This window comes from Balaenoptera borealis (assembly GCF_965194805.1).
Source record: "Balaenoptera borealis genome assembly, chromosome: 5".
Lineage (NCBI taxonomy): Eukaryota > Metazoa > Chordata > Mammalia > Artiodactyla > Balaenopteridae > Balaenoptera > Balaenoptera borealis.
In genome coordinates, this window is record NC_138862.1 from 2,344,358 (window position 1) to 2,359,932 (window position 15,575).

General features: G+C 45.1%; 1 protein-coding gene across 5 annotated transcripts in view; it reads right to left on the minus strand.

Annotated features, from left to right (window-relative positions):
- The window catches only part of AGPAT3 (1-acylglycerol-3-phosphate O-acyltransferase 3), a 98,287-nt gene that overhangs the window by 60,794 nt on the left and 21,918 nt on the right, over nt 1-15,575 (minus strand). For 4 of the 5 annotated variants that reach the window (XM_082393514.1, XM_082393510.1, XM_082393511.1 and 1 more), the window contains one exon: nt 10,574-10,639. The exons of the other annotated variant lie outside the window; for it this stretch is intronic. The gene's annotated coding sequence lies outside the window, so the exon portion shown is untranslated. The remainder of the gene's footprint in view (nt 1-10,573; nt 10,640-15,575) is intronic. 5 annotated transcript variants of the gene reach the window in all.

The window sequence follows — 15,575 nt, forward strand, 5'->3', positions numbered from 1 at the left end:
AAGGAGGAAGGCTCTGCCTGGGAAGAGCTCACCAGCCCCGCCCTTACCTGTGGGCTCCGGGCGCCGGTCCTGCCCCGTGCCTCGGGTATGCACTGGAGTCCCACGAGGTACTCGTGGTCCCTCCCCCACCTGGGCACCTGACCTCCCGCAGGGGTGGCCCGCCTAGGGGCCTGGGCAGGTGCACGGTCATGGTGACCGGCTCCTCTCCTCACTGACAAAGCACAGTGGACACCAAGGCTGCAAACCCAAAGAGCAATAGACCCGCCCAGCGGTCCCGGAAACCCCAGATCAGAGTCTGTCTTTACTGCAAAGCATTAAACGGCAGGTCCTTTACGAGCAACCTGGCTTCTGAGAAAGACAACACGTGTTGCTGGTGGAGGTATTTTTCTAGCACGTCCAACACGAGGTACCTAGAGCAGAGAAAAAACACCCAAATGGATGTCCCATGTCCCCACCAAAACTCCCTCCTTCCTCAAGCTTTAGCTCCCCACACCCAGATCCTGGGTGTGAGGATTTTCTTTTACTAAAGGGGAAATCGTTTTCACTAGACAGAATTTACCCCAAATAAAGAAGCCTACATCCTCACAACAATCTACCAAGTGTTTGTTAAACCTTCACAAAAACAGCATCAAGATACAGAGAAATCATAAAGGACTATCCTGACACTCGCACCTACCGCCGGTCTCCCGCGACGTCCCCCTGCGCTCCTGGAATGTTCACCACACCCATCCTGCAGCGTGACTGTGGACACGCCCACCTCCCCAGACACCCACCGGCCCATCCCTGGACTCCAGAGGTCAGGGGTCACAAGCATGACCCCTGGAGACTCCTCAGAGAACCAACAGCCCGGGGCTGGTTACTGATTAACAGAAGCACAACCATCAACTGAAAACAAGCTGTCGGGCGCCGAACAGCGGAGCTGCTCCGAGGTCCGTGATAAAGCCCTGATAAAGCCAAGTTCCTGGCATCACAGAGCCAGGATGGGACGGCAGCCCCGAGCCCCACCCTCCCACAGGGGGACACACACACGCCCACAGAAGAATGAGCCGGTGGCGGAGGCTGCCCTGGGAAGGGACCCCACGCTCGGGGGTGCGGGCGAGGGTGAATGCGGTGCTCATGGTTGGTCGTGGACTTCAGCGCCCGCTGGGCTGCTGCAATCAGAACTGTATGGGCATCTGGGACAGAGAAAGAACAGGATAAAAAGGCAGGCCGAGCATCCGGGGAGGGCAGGGGTGGAAAGTGAGAAGTGGGCGGGGAGTGACACAGCCGGGGCCCATGTGTCCTGCCGTCTGCTCCAGCATCACTTCCCCGGCCTCCCGGTCCCTCAGTCCCTCGTCTGCAGACGATGCCTAGAGCCTGTCCGGCCACGGCAGGGACTCTGAGAGAGCAGAGGTGCAAACGCCCGGCACGGTGCCGTACGTGCCCAGAAATGAGGCTGTGAAAACATCGTGAGCCCAAATCCTGGTTCTCAGGTCTTCACACTATTTGGGAAGAAAGTAGAGACACGGACACCCTTTATCTCAGTCTCCAGGCATCCTAGTGTCAGAAGGGTACCACTCCACGGAGAGGAACAGGTGAACAGATTTAACAGGTTAAATTCAAGAACAGGCAGGAAAGCAAAGGAAAAGGATGGTAAATAATGATGCTGTGATGATAATGAAGTAGAAAGCCCTTCATTATCAGTGATGAACAAGTATATCACTTGATCACGACAAGTATAAAGAGAAGTCTAAAACTCCAGCTGTCTGCTAGATTTACAGGAGACAAAGCTAAGACGCGATGTCACAGAAAGACAGAAACTGAAGGCACAGGAGAGACACACAGACAAACACCCATGGGAAGAATGCTGGTATGGCAGAGGAAGATGGAGAAGCAGACTTGAAGCAGAGAGGCCCTAAGCCATGAAGGGGGCTGGCACATGGTGACAAGTGGTTCTGAACCGGTGCCCACCACACGGCTGGAGGACACGCCCTGGCCACCGGAAGGAGCTCTGGCGTGTTCCAGGGGAGAGAGAAGACCAGGTGGAGACGGCTGACCCGACAGGATGGCAGCCAAGCAGGACAGTCGGGGGAGGGAGGGGGGCGGGTGGAAGCAGGGCGACCCCGTCACTCTGCGGGCAGAAGCGGGTACACCGACGGGGAGCCCGCGTGCAGGGCCGTCGGGAGCAGGTGCCAGGCAGGGGAACGCCGCGGGGAGGGGAGGTCTCAGGGCATCTTACTGTCACTCCTGGTAGAGAAACAATAGACATTATCCAGAAGGAGGGGACCCAGGATCTGACATAAAGCTACTCGTATTAGGTGATCACTAAGGCTGAACACACTTTCCCATCTATCGGGTCAGCACTACCAAACACAAAACAAAGCACCAGAAAGGCTAAGAACAGACACCACATACAGAACCAGTGAGTGTGTTCATGTATGGGCACCATTCTATCTGTGTTTACCCTTGAAATACACAAAATAGGGACAGCACTAATCCAAACACACGGATCGTATCAGTCAATACAAATGGGCTAAGATCGGCTACAAAAAGGGAAATATTTTCATACTGGCTTGTGAAAAAAAATTCAGCTCTGCTAGGTGTAAGAGAATACCTCAACCAAAACAATTCATCAGGGTCGAAAATAATGAATAAATATATACTGGGAAATGCCCAAAAAATAGGGTTCAAAATCTTGATATCAGAGAATAAAATATCAGGCACATGAAATTAATGAGACAAAGCAGGACTATTTATAATTCTAGAAACTAAAATTCTCAAGGAAGATATAAGTTTAATATCTATGTACGAAATAATGCAGCTTTACTTTTCATAAAGCAGAAATTACAGGGATGCCACAGAAACAAATCAAAGCATGCTAATAATAGGAGATGTTAGTACATCTCTTTTAATCCAAGAAAGAACAGTGGTCAAGAACTAAGAGAGACCACAGACGATGCAGCAGCAAGACATATGAAGTGGATCTTTAGGACAGGTAGCCAATCCTGCACTTGATAAGAGAAGACACACTTTCTCTCAATTGCTCATAGAAACATTCATGAACAGTGCCCATAAATTAAGCAACGAAGAAATTTTCAACAAATCCCAAACAGTAATTAAAACACAAACAATATTGCCTAGAAATCAGGAAACAGAAAAGGCCTTTCCCACCCCACCGCCCGCCCCGAACATGAATATTTTCCTCTTAGACGCTCCTCTCCAGGGGAAGTAGAAACCCAAACTGTAGAATTTCTAGAAAACATAATGAAAACTAAAGCAGTGCTTGGATGAAAATTTATCACATTAAATACTTACAATCTTTAGAAATGAGAGCATGAAAGTAAGAGAGTTAAGCCTCCAATTCAGAAAGTTAGAATTACAAAAGTAACTGAAGGAATTAATAAGGTAAAAGCAAAAAATGAGTTAGAACAAAAAGCATTATAATAGTTAAATCTTTAAAAACTGGTTTTCAAAAAAATTCATAAAACAGATACATCCCCTAGAGCAATACAAATAAATTAAGAAAAGGGGAATAAAAATACATAAAATAAGAAAAGAGAGAAAAGCCATCAAAAAAATAAAGTTTTTTAAAAATCATGGAAATAATTGTACATCTCTATGCAAATAAACTTGAAAACTTGGATGATGTGGATAATTTTCTAAGAGAGAAAAATTTACAAAAACAGTGACCACAGAAAAGATAGAAAGTCTGAACAGACCTAGTTTTATAGAATTAAAAGAGTTGTCTGTCAGAGTTACCTCTAATGAAAGATACCAAACCCAGATGACTCACAGGAGAAATCTACCAATCCTATAAGAACAGATTATCTTGACACAGCTTAACATTGTCCAGAACACAGAGAAGGAAGGAAATTTCCAAATGCCTTTTTATGAAGGAAGTGTGACGCTGAATCCACAATGTGAGAGTGAAAGCAGAAAGAAGGGGACTTGTCTAAATCAACAGTTCTCAAGTGTGATGTGAGGACCCCGGGGTGGGGTGGGGGCAGTCTGAGAGTCGTCTGTTTTCCAAGCACATACTTGGTGAAGCAGAATTTTCATCACATAGCTCCACCAAACAACGCAGTAAAACAGACTGAATGCAGAAGCAGATAGTTCAGGGGTCTCCTATTAGGTCAGATGCCTGAGAGATTAATTACATTGTGGAAATATAAAATAATGGCCCTCTCCTCATTACATTTTTTTTTCAGCTTTGGAAAATATAGTTCTTCTTCATTAAAAAATGCTATTTATGTTAACATGTAATGGGTTTATTGCTGCTCTTTTAAATGAATTATTAAATAAAAATTTTTAATGTTCTGTGTTGATTTCTAAACTATTACCTATCAAGAGCAGGGTTTCTCAACTGCGGCACTATTGACATTTGGGACCAGATACTCTTCTGTCAGGGGACTGTCCTGTGCATTGTAGGATATACGGCAGCACCCCTAACTTCTACCCACTGGATGCCAGTAGAGACACCCCACCACACCAGTTGTGTCAACCAAAAGCATCTCCTGGTGTTGCCAAATGTTCCCTTGGGTGGGGGAAGGATCACCCCCAGCTGAGAACCACAGTAGCTATAACTCACAAAAACAAAAGCTTTTTAGGGTCCTCAATAATTTTTTAAGAGTGTAAAGAGACCAAAAGTTTGAGACCCACTGCTCTTTACTTATGAATATAAATACAAAAATTCCTTTAAAATTAGCAAACAGAATCTAACAGCACATTAAAAAGATAATGCATCATGACCAAGTGGGGTCTGCTCCATGAATGCAAGGATGGTTTGATAGTAGGAAATCTATTAATAAAATCCATTATATTTCTGTAAAAAGAATTGTGGGCAGGTAATTTAACAAAATCTAACCTCACTCCCTGATGAGAACACTCAATAAAGTAGGAGCAATTTAAAATTATTACATACACTCATTATATGCTTCCCCCTAAGATGATACACTCCCCATATACTTCTCCGTGAGGTAATAACATCTAAGACTCCAAATCAGGATTTACTTAATGGAGAAACACCAGAGGCATCCAGCAAACATCAGGAAAAAGACAAGACGTCTGTTACGTAACAGGCCAATCAGATGCGTGAACACAGACTGGACATTCTCAATAAACATACCTTAGCAAACTGATTCCAGTCACATAGTTAGGAAAAAAAAAAAATCATGACCAAATTTGGTTTATGATAGGACACGGGAATGGTCTACCATAGAAAGTCAATTAGTCTAGTGATTGTCAACAGAGACAAAAGAAGAAAAACAACACGATTATTTCACGAGATTCGGGAAAAGCAGCTGATGACGTTTGGCACCACCCAAAACTGCTTAAGGACGTCCGGCGTCAAGGCCCCGACTCCGCAGAAAGCTCACTGCAGCCACGGCGGCACGACAAGGACAGAAATAAGAGAAACCAGGTGAAAAAGAAGGAAACCAGCTTTCGTCACTTGTAGGTGATATGACTGTCTACACAGGAAATCCAGGAAGTTCTTGAGGCAGGTTACTGGCGATAACAGGAGGGCAGCGAGGGTTCCGGCAGGTGGGCAGCCGGGCAGGGCCTCCCTCCTCCCGGGTCTGCTCCAGCCAGCAGCTCCCCTGAGAGAAGCTCACGTCGCTGGGGGGACCAGGAAGCCAGCACAGCAGCCCTAAACCCGAGAAGGGGCCACACGTGCGCGACCCGACAGGCGCTCGTGGGCCAGGCCTCTCTCCAGCATCTGCGCTGGGCCGTGCAAGCTGGACTGTCCCTCGCCTGCCTCGGTCCTGGGGTTTCTATGTTTCCATGGACACGCTTCCTAATTTCAATTCACACACAAGCCAGTGTGAAACAACGTCAGGCAAGGCCTGCGCGAGACGGCTGCAGGAACTCCCGGTTCCAGAAGGCGCTTCCCCGGACGCCCATCCCCGCTCGTCCTGTTCCGGCCCCGTGGAGCAGAGCCGGCCAGCTGGCGGCAAGCGTCCTGGCTCGAGAGGATTCTTCCACTTTCAGTTCTGTTCACCGAGAGATAAGGAGCCGCCAGCAGACGGCGTCTGTGGGACACGGTGGCCTTGTGGCCAAGCAGAGCCAGACGGAGGCCCCGGCCCGTTTCTGCTTCTGCTGTGCTTGCACTTTAGATACGTGAAGGACCCGGCTTTGCTACCGAACACTGGTGACCAGGCGATAAAGTGCATGTAACCATGTGTGCACACAACCCTTTACATGTGTCCCAACGACAGGAACGCAGCCTGGAATGTTCCAGAAAACAGACACTCCTCGGTGGAAAGGGAATCCGGCCCAGGCCACTGTCCATATAGAGCCTACCCATGCCCACCCCACCAACTTACAAACGGCACCAGCCAGAGACTCCACACGGGCAGGGGGCAAAGTCCACCTTCCAGCAGGTCAGGCATCTGGGCCGGGCAGGGCCGCTCAGACACTGCAGAGCCTCGAGGCCCATCGTCACCCTCCCGGAGGACTGTCCCCCCTGCACTCACCCAACCCCCCCAGCCCCTCAATACAAGAATGAGTGTGCCAGTTATGACACTTTCTGAGACACACAAACACATCTCAAGTCTTGAAAGCACACTCTGGCTCTGAGAAACAGATAACCGGGTAACTGTGCTCTGAAACTGTCACCCAGACTTCTTATAAAGCGTGTGCGCCCGTGAGTACGTATGTGTATATATAGCCATGCTCTTTAGAACATGCATAAAAGAGGAAGCTAAGTCTTTTTAAACGAGGTAGATCTATGTGTAGTAAAAGACCCCCAAGCAAGTTAAGATTAAGTTGCACAGATAGATATCATGACACATAAACACATTTTTAGAAACTCTGTGCCCGTGTGTTCTTACGTGTATTTTGACAAGCTCTGAAAGGATAAACCACAAACCATTTATAGCGGTTCCCTCCAGGAAAAAGGGTGGGATTTGGGATGGAGTAAAGAATGGAATTTTGATTACTTATTAGATTTGGTTCTGCATTTAATTTTTATAAGCACGTATCACTTCTTTAATTAAAATTTAAATATTAACAAAAAATCACCTCCTGGCTTATAAAGCGCCAACCTTCTGTCTCTCCAGTGGTTTCGAAGTCTAAACAATTACGCTGAACACTGTTAAGACTGCTTTTTAAGGGAAAAAGCTTACCCTGCAGGATACCAGGCTCCTCCAGACACAACTTGGCCCGTCAAAGTCTGAGCCCTTTGCTCAGCCCCTCGTGTCACCTTTAGAGCAAAGAGAACCCGTCCTCAAACACGGCCATGCAGGGGGCTGCACACAGGGGCCTCCCACCTCGCCCGTCCTCGCAGCCCCTCCCCCTGCCCCTCTCCCCCCACCCCTGGACTGAGTTCTGAGTCTGCAGTCCACGTGGGCCACAGCGGGGGAGGGAAAGGCACTGTTTCAGCATCAGTACCTAAGAAAGACTAAGGAAAACCTTCCAGTCATCTTAAAACTTGTAAGAAAAGTTAATGGAAAACTCGTGGGAGCTAAAATTGCAATAAGCTACGTAGGAGAGATGTTTTGTTTGTTCTACCATTCATCAGTGAGGGGGGCCACAGAGCCAGCCACTAAACATGCTGCCTTGGGGCCACGTTGGAGGTGGGCGTTCTCAGGTCCCAGAGCCCAAGGGTCCGCGCAGCCAAGGTCCTAGCACTCTCCCAGCTTCTCCCCCAGCCTCTCCCTCCCGGGCAGCAACCGCACATCCTGCAGGGCTGGCGCAGGACCTGACGACCAGCACAAGTGTCCACCAGGGTGCCAGGGGCCGGCGGGGACAGGACCACATACACCTGCCCTCAGGGCACGGCAGGGCTCTGAGCCCCAGGGGGCCACTCATGAGCACAGGCAAAGGACTCATCCTGAGCCTGCGTCCTCATCAGAAAAACACAAGTAACATTCGCTCCACACGATGGGAAGAGAACTGAACAGTGAGGGATTTTTAAGTGCTCAGCTCAGAGCCGACATGCATAATAGCAATGATAAGTGTGATGGATGAGGGACTTCCCTGGTGGCGCAGTGGTTAAGAATCCACCTGCCAGTGCCGGAGACACAGGTTCGAGCCCTGGTCCAGGAAGATCCCACAACTAAGCCCGTGCACCACAACTACTGAGCCTGCGCTCTAGAGCCCACGAGCCACAACTACTGAGCCTGCGCGCCACAACTACTGAAGCCCATGCGCCTAGAGCCTGTGCTCCCAACAAGAGAAGCCACCGCAATGAGAAGCCCGCGCACCGCAACGAAGAATAGCCCCCGCTCGCCGCTACCAGAGAAAGCCCGCGTGCAGCAATGAAGACCCAACGCAGCCAAAAGTAAAATAAATAAAAATAAAAATAAATAAATTTTAAAAAATAAAATAAATGTAAAAAAAAAAAGAGTGATGGATGAGCCCTGCTGCCCCCCACCCTGCTCCACTCACCTCATCCTTCCACTCATCAAGCCACATTGTGGTTTGTAACTTCCATTTCTCTGATGACTAATTAAGTTGCACATCTTTTCAGATGTTTATTAAACATTTGGACATCTTTTGAGAGGTGCCAGTTCAAGTCACAAACGAATGATTTGCCTTAAATTTCAATACTGATGATTACTAGCTTGGGTCGGGGGGGGGGGGTGGTTGTATCTTTCCTGCCTCTAAAAAATGGTAAGTCGTAAATGCATAACTGAAAAGTCATTTCTTTTTGTAAATGTTGAGTTAATCTTGCTGGATGCTTGGTTATAAATCTGACTGTCCCGGAGCTGAAAAGCACATCTCCAACTTACCACTCTTCTCCCTGTCCCTTTTCCCAGCCCTCAATTGCTACAGAACTTTGAGGTCCCGTCCCCAGAAAAGAGGGAGAGCAAACTGATTTCCATCTCCAACCTCCCCCAATCCCATCTTTCTGGGAGAGGTCTGGTTGATGACCAGGGCCCCCGGTCACTCTCCTCCAGAAACAAACCAGTGTTGAGGACACATGCCTGCCACGTACGATGCAACATGCTTCACACATCAAAAGGCTCTTGGTGCCACCCACAGCCCCCGCGGCCATCGCAGGCCACATCTTGGGCAGTGGCAATTAGGAGGGAGAGAATCCTTTTAGCCCCAAGTATAGTTCACCCATTGCCAGATGATAATCAAAAGGAAGGGAATACATGGAGAGCTCAACTTTAGGATACAATGTAGTTTGATTTTCTTTTGCACAGAACAGAAGCTTGCAACAATTTAACAGCTAAAACCACAAGCTGTGTACTCAATCAATAATGAGCAAAAAAAGCAAATAAACTTTTGTTGATTCAGAATGTTGGAGGTGAGGTGCTCAGAGAACGCAGTAGCTGAGAGCTGCCATGTACCTCATATTTATATTTCCAGTTATCCAGTGAGCACTCATAATAAAATACTTAATTATAAAGCGACACTAAACAAAGTAATTTTAACTGCAGTGCTCCACTCATATATTTAAGCAACATTATTTTCAATAAGTCATGACTATAAATATAAAAAGTATGCGACTGACACCGGCTTGCATTCATGCTATTCACATCCCCAGCGCTTGTTCTTAACCGGCTAGGCTAGTCACTATCAGCACACAGTGTAACTATTACACATGAGGGGAAACTGCCTGCCCACCGGGAGCTGGGATCCCGCAGTGAAACTTGTAAACTTCCAAACATAATGGCTGCACTCGCTCTCTGCAGAAAGCACGACAGATGTCTCCTGGGTCCAAAGAAGAAATGGCAGGGGGAGAAGGCCTTCTGGTCAAGGCTGGATTAATACAAAAGGAACCTGTCACTCAGTCACCTAACTCAGCAGATCCCCGAGAACACGTCTGCACGCAGAAGGTGAGGTCAGCGTGGAGCCTGAAAGGCAGGTCCTGGACGGCCCGAAGCCAGGACACGGGAGCACAGGAGAGGGCCGGGTCACTGGCGGTCACTCTGCGGCCAGGTTCTGTCCTCAGCCCCGGAGGAACCAAGGCCACCTGACCAGTGTTCTCGGCCACAGCTGCCGATTACCACTGGGCTTCCCAGAGGATCTACCTACAGGAGCAGAACATCCTGACGGCACACATGCTCCCCGACCTCCGGGTCACACTCCAGCCCTGGACGACTCAGCTGGACAGCTACGTCCATCTCCAAAAGACCCACGGACTTGCAGGTCTGCTAACAAAAGCGGGGTCCAGCTCTGCTGGGGGGACGCCCATTCTTCACTTCCCGAGATGCCCTCCACCCAGCAGCAGTTTTAGCTTGGCCCCTTCACTCATCCCTCCAGGAACAAACAGAAGGGGAACCGCGTTACCTGGACTTTTTCATCTGTATTCAGATTATAATAAATATCCTTTGGCTGTAAGAAAACTTTAAAGTGTATACCCCTTTAAGAAAATCCAACAATGTGTTAAGGCCTGGCTGTGCCCTGCTCGGTCCCTTCAATGTCACTGAAGCTGGATCAGCGAGCCTGTCTCTCAAGGCGATAGACTTCTGTGTCTGCCGACAGAGCCAGGTCCAGACCACTGGGGCAGAACCCACTCCAGGGCTGCTCCAGGGAACAGGAATAAACACACATGTGCGCACACACACGCATGCACAGACACACACACTCACGCACACACGCACGCGGCTCAAGCATCAGGTGCCTCCCTCTCCTGACTCACCGCGGCCCAGGGTCAGCAGGGTCAGCGGGGTCCGCAATCGTCCTCAGAGGTTTCCAACTTGAAGGCCTGAGAGTTAAAGACAAACACAAATGTACTTAGGCAGGACTGGAAAAACACTCAGTGAATAAACTACGTGCAGTTACTTTAAAATCAAAAAGACTGCACATCAGGCAAGCAGACAGTTATGAATGAACTTGATTCAGGTCCCAATGACCTGAACGGTCCACTAACTTAAGCAAACACCAGGGACACAGCCTATCAGGCCTTTCCAAGTGCTGTTACTTCCCCCCGCCTGATAAGGAGGCCCAACAGATGGCCCATAAATGAACAAACAGGAGAGACGCAGGGACCACACCCCAGGACGGACCGCGAAGCAATTCCAACCTCCCCTGCAGGCTCGCAGGAACAGCTGAAGGTAGGCCACCTCCTGATGGATGGACAAGGAGAACAGCCTCCAGGCCTCCCGGCCCCTCTGGGCGCTGAGGCTCCCGTTCCCAGGACGGCAACCGTGCCGACCTCGCCTGCACTCTCCTCCCTCCCAAACCCACTAACCCTGCAGGAGGGGCTCCCGCCAGGCCAGCCCAGCCTGCCACTGATAAAGCCAAACCCAGGCCTACCGGCTAATTTTAGTCCTTGTTTTTGTTTGTTTGTTTTGAGTTGTGGTAAAATACACATAAAAATCACCATTTAAACCATTTTCCAGTGTACAGTTCAGTGGGGTTAAGTCCATTCACACTGTTGTGCGGCCATCACCACTGTCCATCCACAGAACTTTCCATCTTCCCAAACTGAAACTCTGTGCCCATGAAACACTCCCTCCCATCCCCTCCCCAGGCCCTGGCCCCCACCGTCCTGCTGTCTGTCCTTATGAACTTGATGACCCTAAGGACCTCATATAGATGGAATCACACAGTATTTGTCCTTTTGTATCTGGCTTATTTCACTGAACATAATGTCCTCAAGGTTCATTCAGGTCGTAGCATGTGTCATAATTTTGCTTTTAAGGCTGAATAATATTACATTGTATGCAAATACAACATTTTTTTCTTCTATAAACCTAATAGCTTTAGCTTTCGTATTTAGGTCTGGGCGACCAGACCATCTTGAGTTAATTTTTTAATATGGGATGAAGTCGGGCGAAGGTTCACCGTTTTTGCATATAGCTGTCCAATAGTCCTGGCACCAGCTGTGGAAAATACTATCACTTTCCCATTGAATTACGTTGAAACTTTTGTTGGAAATCAATTTATTATAAATGTGTGGGTTAGTTTCTGGAATCTACTCCGTTCCAATGATCTGCATGTATACCTTTTTGCTGTTCCACAATGTCTAGATTACCACAGAAGTAGAGGAAGTCTTAAAGCCAGGCACTCTTTTCTTTGCCTCTTCAAATTTATTGGAGCTCTCCTAGGTCCTTAGATTTCCAATGTAAATTTTAGAATAAGCTTGTAAATTTCTACAAAAAGCCTTGCCAGGATTTGATTGTGACTGCACTGAATCTATATAACAGTTTTGGTAGAATTGACATTTTAGTAACATTGGGTCTTGTGGTCCATTAACATAGTATAGCTCCCCATTTATTTAGGTCTGCTTTAATTTCTCTTGGCACTATTTTGTTATATTTATCCCTAAGAATTTCATATTTTTGATGCTACTGTAAATGGTGTTTTGTTACAGCTTTTAACTATTCGGTGCTAGTATGTAGAAATAAAATTAATTTTGTTATAATGACCTTGTGTCCTGTAAATTCACTGAACTCACCTACTGGTTCTAGTAACTTTGTGGATTTCTTAGGATTTTCCACATAGGCCATCATGCCATCTGTGAATAAAGATATTTTTACTTCTTTTTTCCCCTTCTGTATGTCTTTTCTTTCTTTTTCTTGCCTTATTCTTCTAGTATAATGTTGAATGAGAGTGGTGAATAAGAGCAGATGTCCTTGCCTTGCTCCCAATATAGAAGGAAAGCTTCAGTCTTTCACCATTATGTAGGATGTTAGCTGTAGGTTTTTCATAGATGCCCTTTATTAGACTGAGGCCATCTACTTCTAGTTTGCTGAGAGATTTTTTTTTTTACCACAAATGAGTATTAAATTTTTTTGTTTTTTTTGCACCACTGAGATAGTCATATGGTCTTCTTTTTTGTCTGTTAATAAAGTGAATTATAATGACTGATTTTGAATGTTAAACCAACTTTGCATTCCTGGGATAAATCCCACTTGGTTATGGTGCAGTAGACTTTTTACATATTGCTGGGTTTGATTTGCTAAAATTTTCTAATTCAGGCAGGATTTTGTTCACGATGGATATTGGTCCATAGCCTGTGTGGTTTTGGTACCAGGGTGATGCTGGCCTCATAAAATGAGCTAAGAAGTGTTCCCTCCTCCTCTAATTACTGGAGGACTTTGTGTAGAATTGGTACTATTCCTTAAATGTTTGATAGAATTCATCAACGATGTCATCTGGGCCAAGAGTTTTCTTTGTTAGAAGGTTTTTATATACAAATTGAATTTTTTGATAGATTCAGGGTTATTTGGGTTATCTATTTTGACTTGAATACGTTTTAGTGATTTCTTTTGCTCCAGGAATGTGTCCCTTTCATCTGTGTTGTCACATCTCCTGGCATGGAGCATTGCAGAATATTCCCTTAGGATCTCTAGTGACTCTTCCCCTCTCAGTTCTGATTTTGGTAGTTTTTCTTCTCTCTTTTTTTCTGATCAGTCTAATTAGGAGTTTACCAATTTTAATGATTCTTTCAAAGAACCAACTTTCGGTTTCATTGATATTTTTCTACCGTTTGTTTTCTATCTCATTGATTTTTGCTCTTTGTTATTTCTTTCCTTTGTTTACTTTTTTTTAAGGTTGAAGCTTAAATCATTGATTTGAGAACTGTTTTATGTTCTAATACGATCATTTAATGCTATAGATGCCTAAGCACTATTTTACCTGCATTCCACAAATTCTGATACCTTATGTTTTAACTTTCACTCAGTTCATAATGTTATCAAACTTCCCTTGTGACTTTTTCTTTGACCATGGGCTATTTAAAAGTGTCTTTATTGAGTTTTCAAATATTTGAGGATTTTTCCAGATATCTTTCAATCACTGACTTCTAGTTTAATTCTCTGTTGATCACAGAAAATACTTCCTATGGTTTCAGTCCTTTTTCAATTACTGAGATTTTTTTCATGGGCCAGAAGTTGGTCTACCTTGGTGAAAGCTCCATGTGTACTTGCAAAGAATATGTGTCCTGCTGTTGTTGGATGGGTGTTCTATCAACACCAGTCAAGTCAAACTGATTGATGGTGTTGTTCAAGTCTTCTCTATCTTTACTGATTTTCTGTCTATTTGTTCTGTCAGTTATTGAAAGAGACGTGTTGAAATCTCCAACTGTAATTGTGGATTTGTCTAATTCTCCTTTCAGTTCTATCAGTTTTTGCAGTATGTATTTTGAAGCTCTTGTTAAGTGCACATATATTCAATATATTATGTTCTCTTGATGAACTGACCCCTTTTATCACTATGAGGAGACTTTCTCTTCCCTGGCAATATTTCTTGTCCTGAAATATAACTTGTCTGATATTAATATATCCACTTGGGCTATCTTGTGATTCATGTTGGCATGGTATCTATCTTTCTAACCCTTTACTTTTAACCTATCTCTGTCTTCATATTTAATGTGGAAAGCACTTTTACCTAATCTTTTCTATCTGCTCTGACACTCTGACAAAATGCCTTTTATTTGGAGTTTTCAGGCCGTCCATATTTGATGTGATTATTGATATGGTTGGGATTAAATCTATTATCGTTCTATCTGTCCTATCTGGATTTGTTTGTTTCATTTTCTCCTTTTTTCTGTCTTCTTCTGGATTAGGGATTTAAGATTCCATTTTATTTCCATTATTAGTTTATTAGCTATACCTCTTTGTTGTTTTTTTAACGGTTGCCCTAGAATTTACAATGTATATCTTTAGTATATCACTGTCTACTTTCCAATAATATTATAATACTTCACATGTATTTTAAGAACTTTACTAGTTTCCATTTCCCCACTTCTAGATCTTCGGCTATATTACTGCCATACCTCTTACTTCTATTTATAAACTCTATAAAACATGGTTAGTACTTTTACTTTAAACAGTAAATTATCTTTTAAAGGACTTTTTAAAATGAGAGGACAAAACTCTTTTACATTTTCCTGCATTTCTGCTACTCTTTATTCCTTCAGATCCAAATTCCTGTCTGGTGTCACTTTCCTTGTCCCCAGAGGACTTCCTCTATAGTTTCTGGAGTTCAAGTCAGCTGGTGATAAATTATTTTCAGCTTTTAAATGTCTAAAAAAGTCTTTATTTGGCTTTCACTTTGGAAAGAGACTCTGTTAGCTACGGGATTGTAGGCTGAAGCATTTTTCTTTCTGTATCTTGAAGATGCCCTTCCATCCTCTTCTGAATTGCACCACTTCTGACAAGAAGTCCACTGTGACTTCATCTCTGTTTCCTCTGTACAGTGTAGGTTTTTGCCTCTGGCTTCTTTTAAGATCTTCTGCCTTTAAGATTTCCAGAAATTTGATTCTGATGTACATGGGTGTAGTTCTCTTCATGTTTCTTCTGCCTGGGATTTACTGATCTTCTTGAAAATCAGTTTTCATCAAATTTGCAAAATTTTAGCCATTATTTTTTTCAAATATTTTCCGTCACACACACCTCTTTTCCGGAATTCAATTTCATGTTTGTTATCCCTCTTTATACTGTTCCACTGATACTGCTGCTTTTTTTCCCTGTCCTTTTCCTGTGTTTCATTTTAGAAAGTTTCTAGTGATATGTCTTCAAGAATACTGAAGATAAATACTGGGTCTGAGTGTCTGACCCACTATGAACCCCACCCAGTGCATTTTCCTCTCTAGAAGATTTGGGTCTTTTTTATATCTTCTATTTTCTCCTCATTCTGTGCATATTTTCTCTGTGTCATTGGACACATGGGGCATATTTATAACAGACATTTTT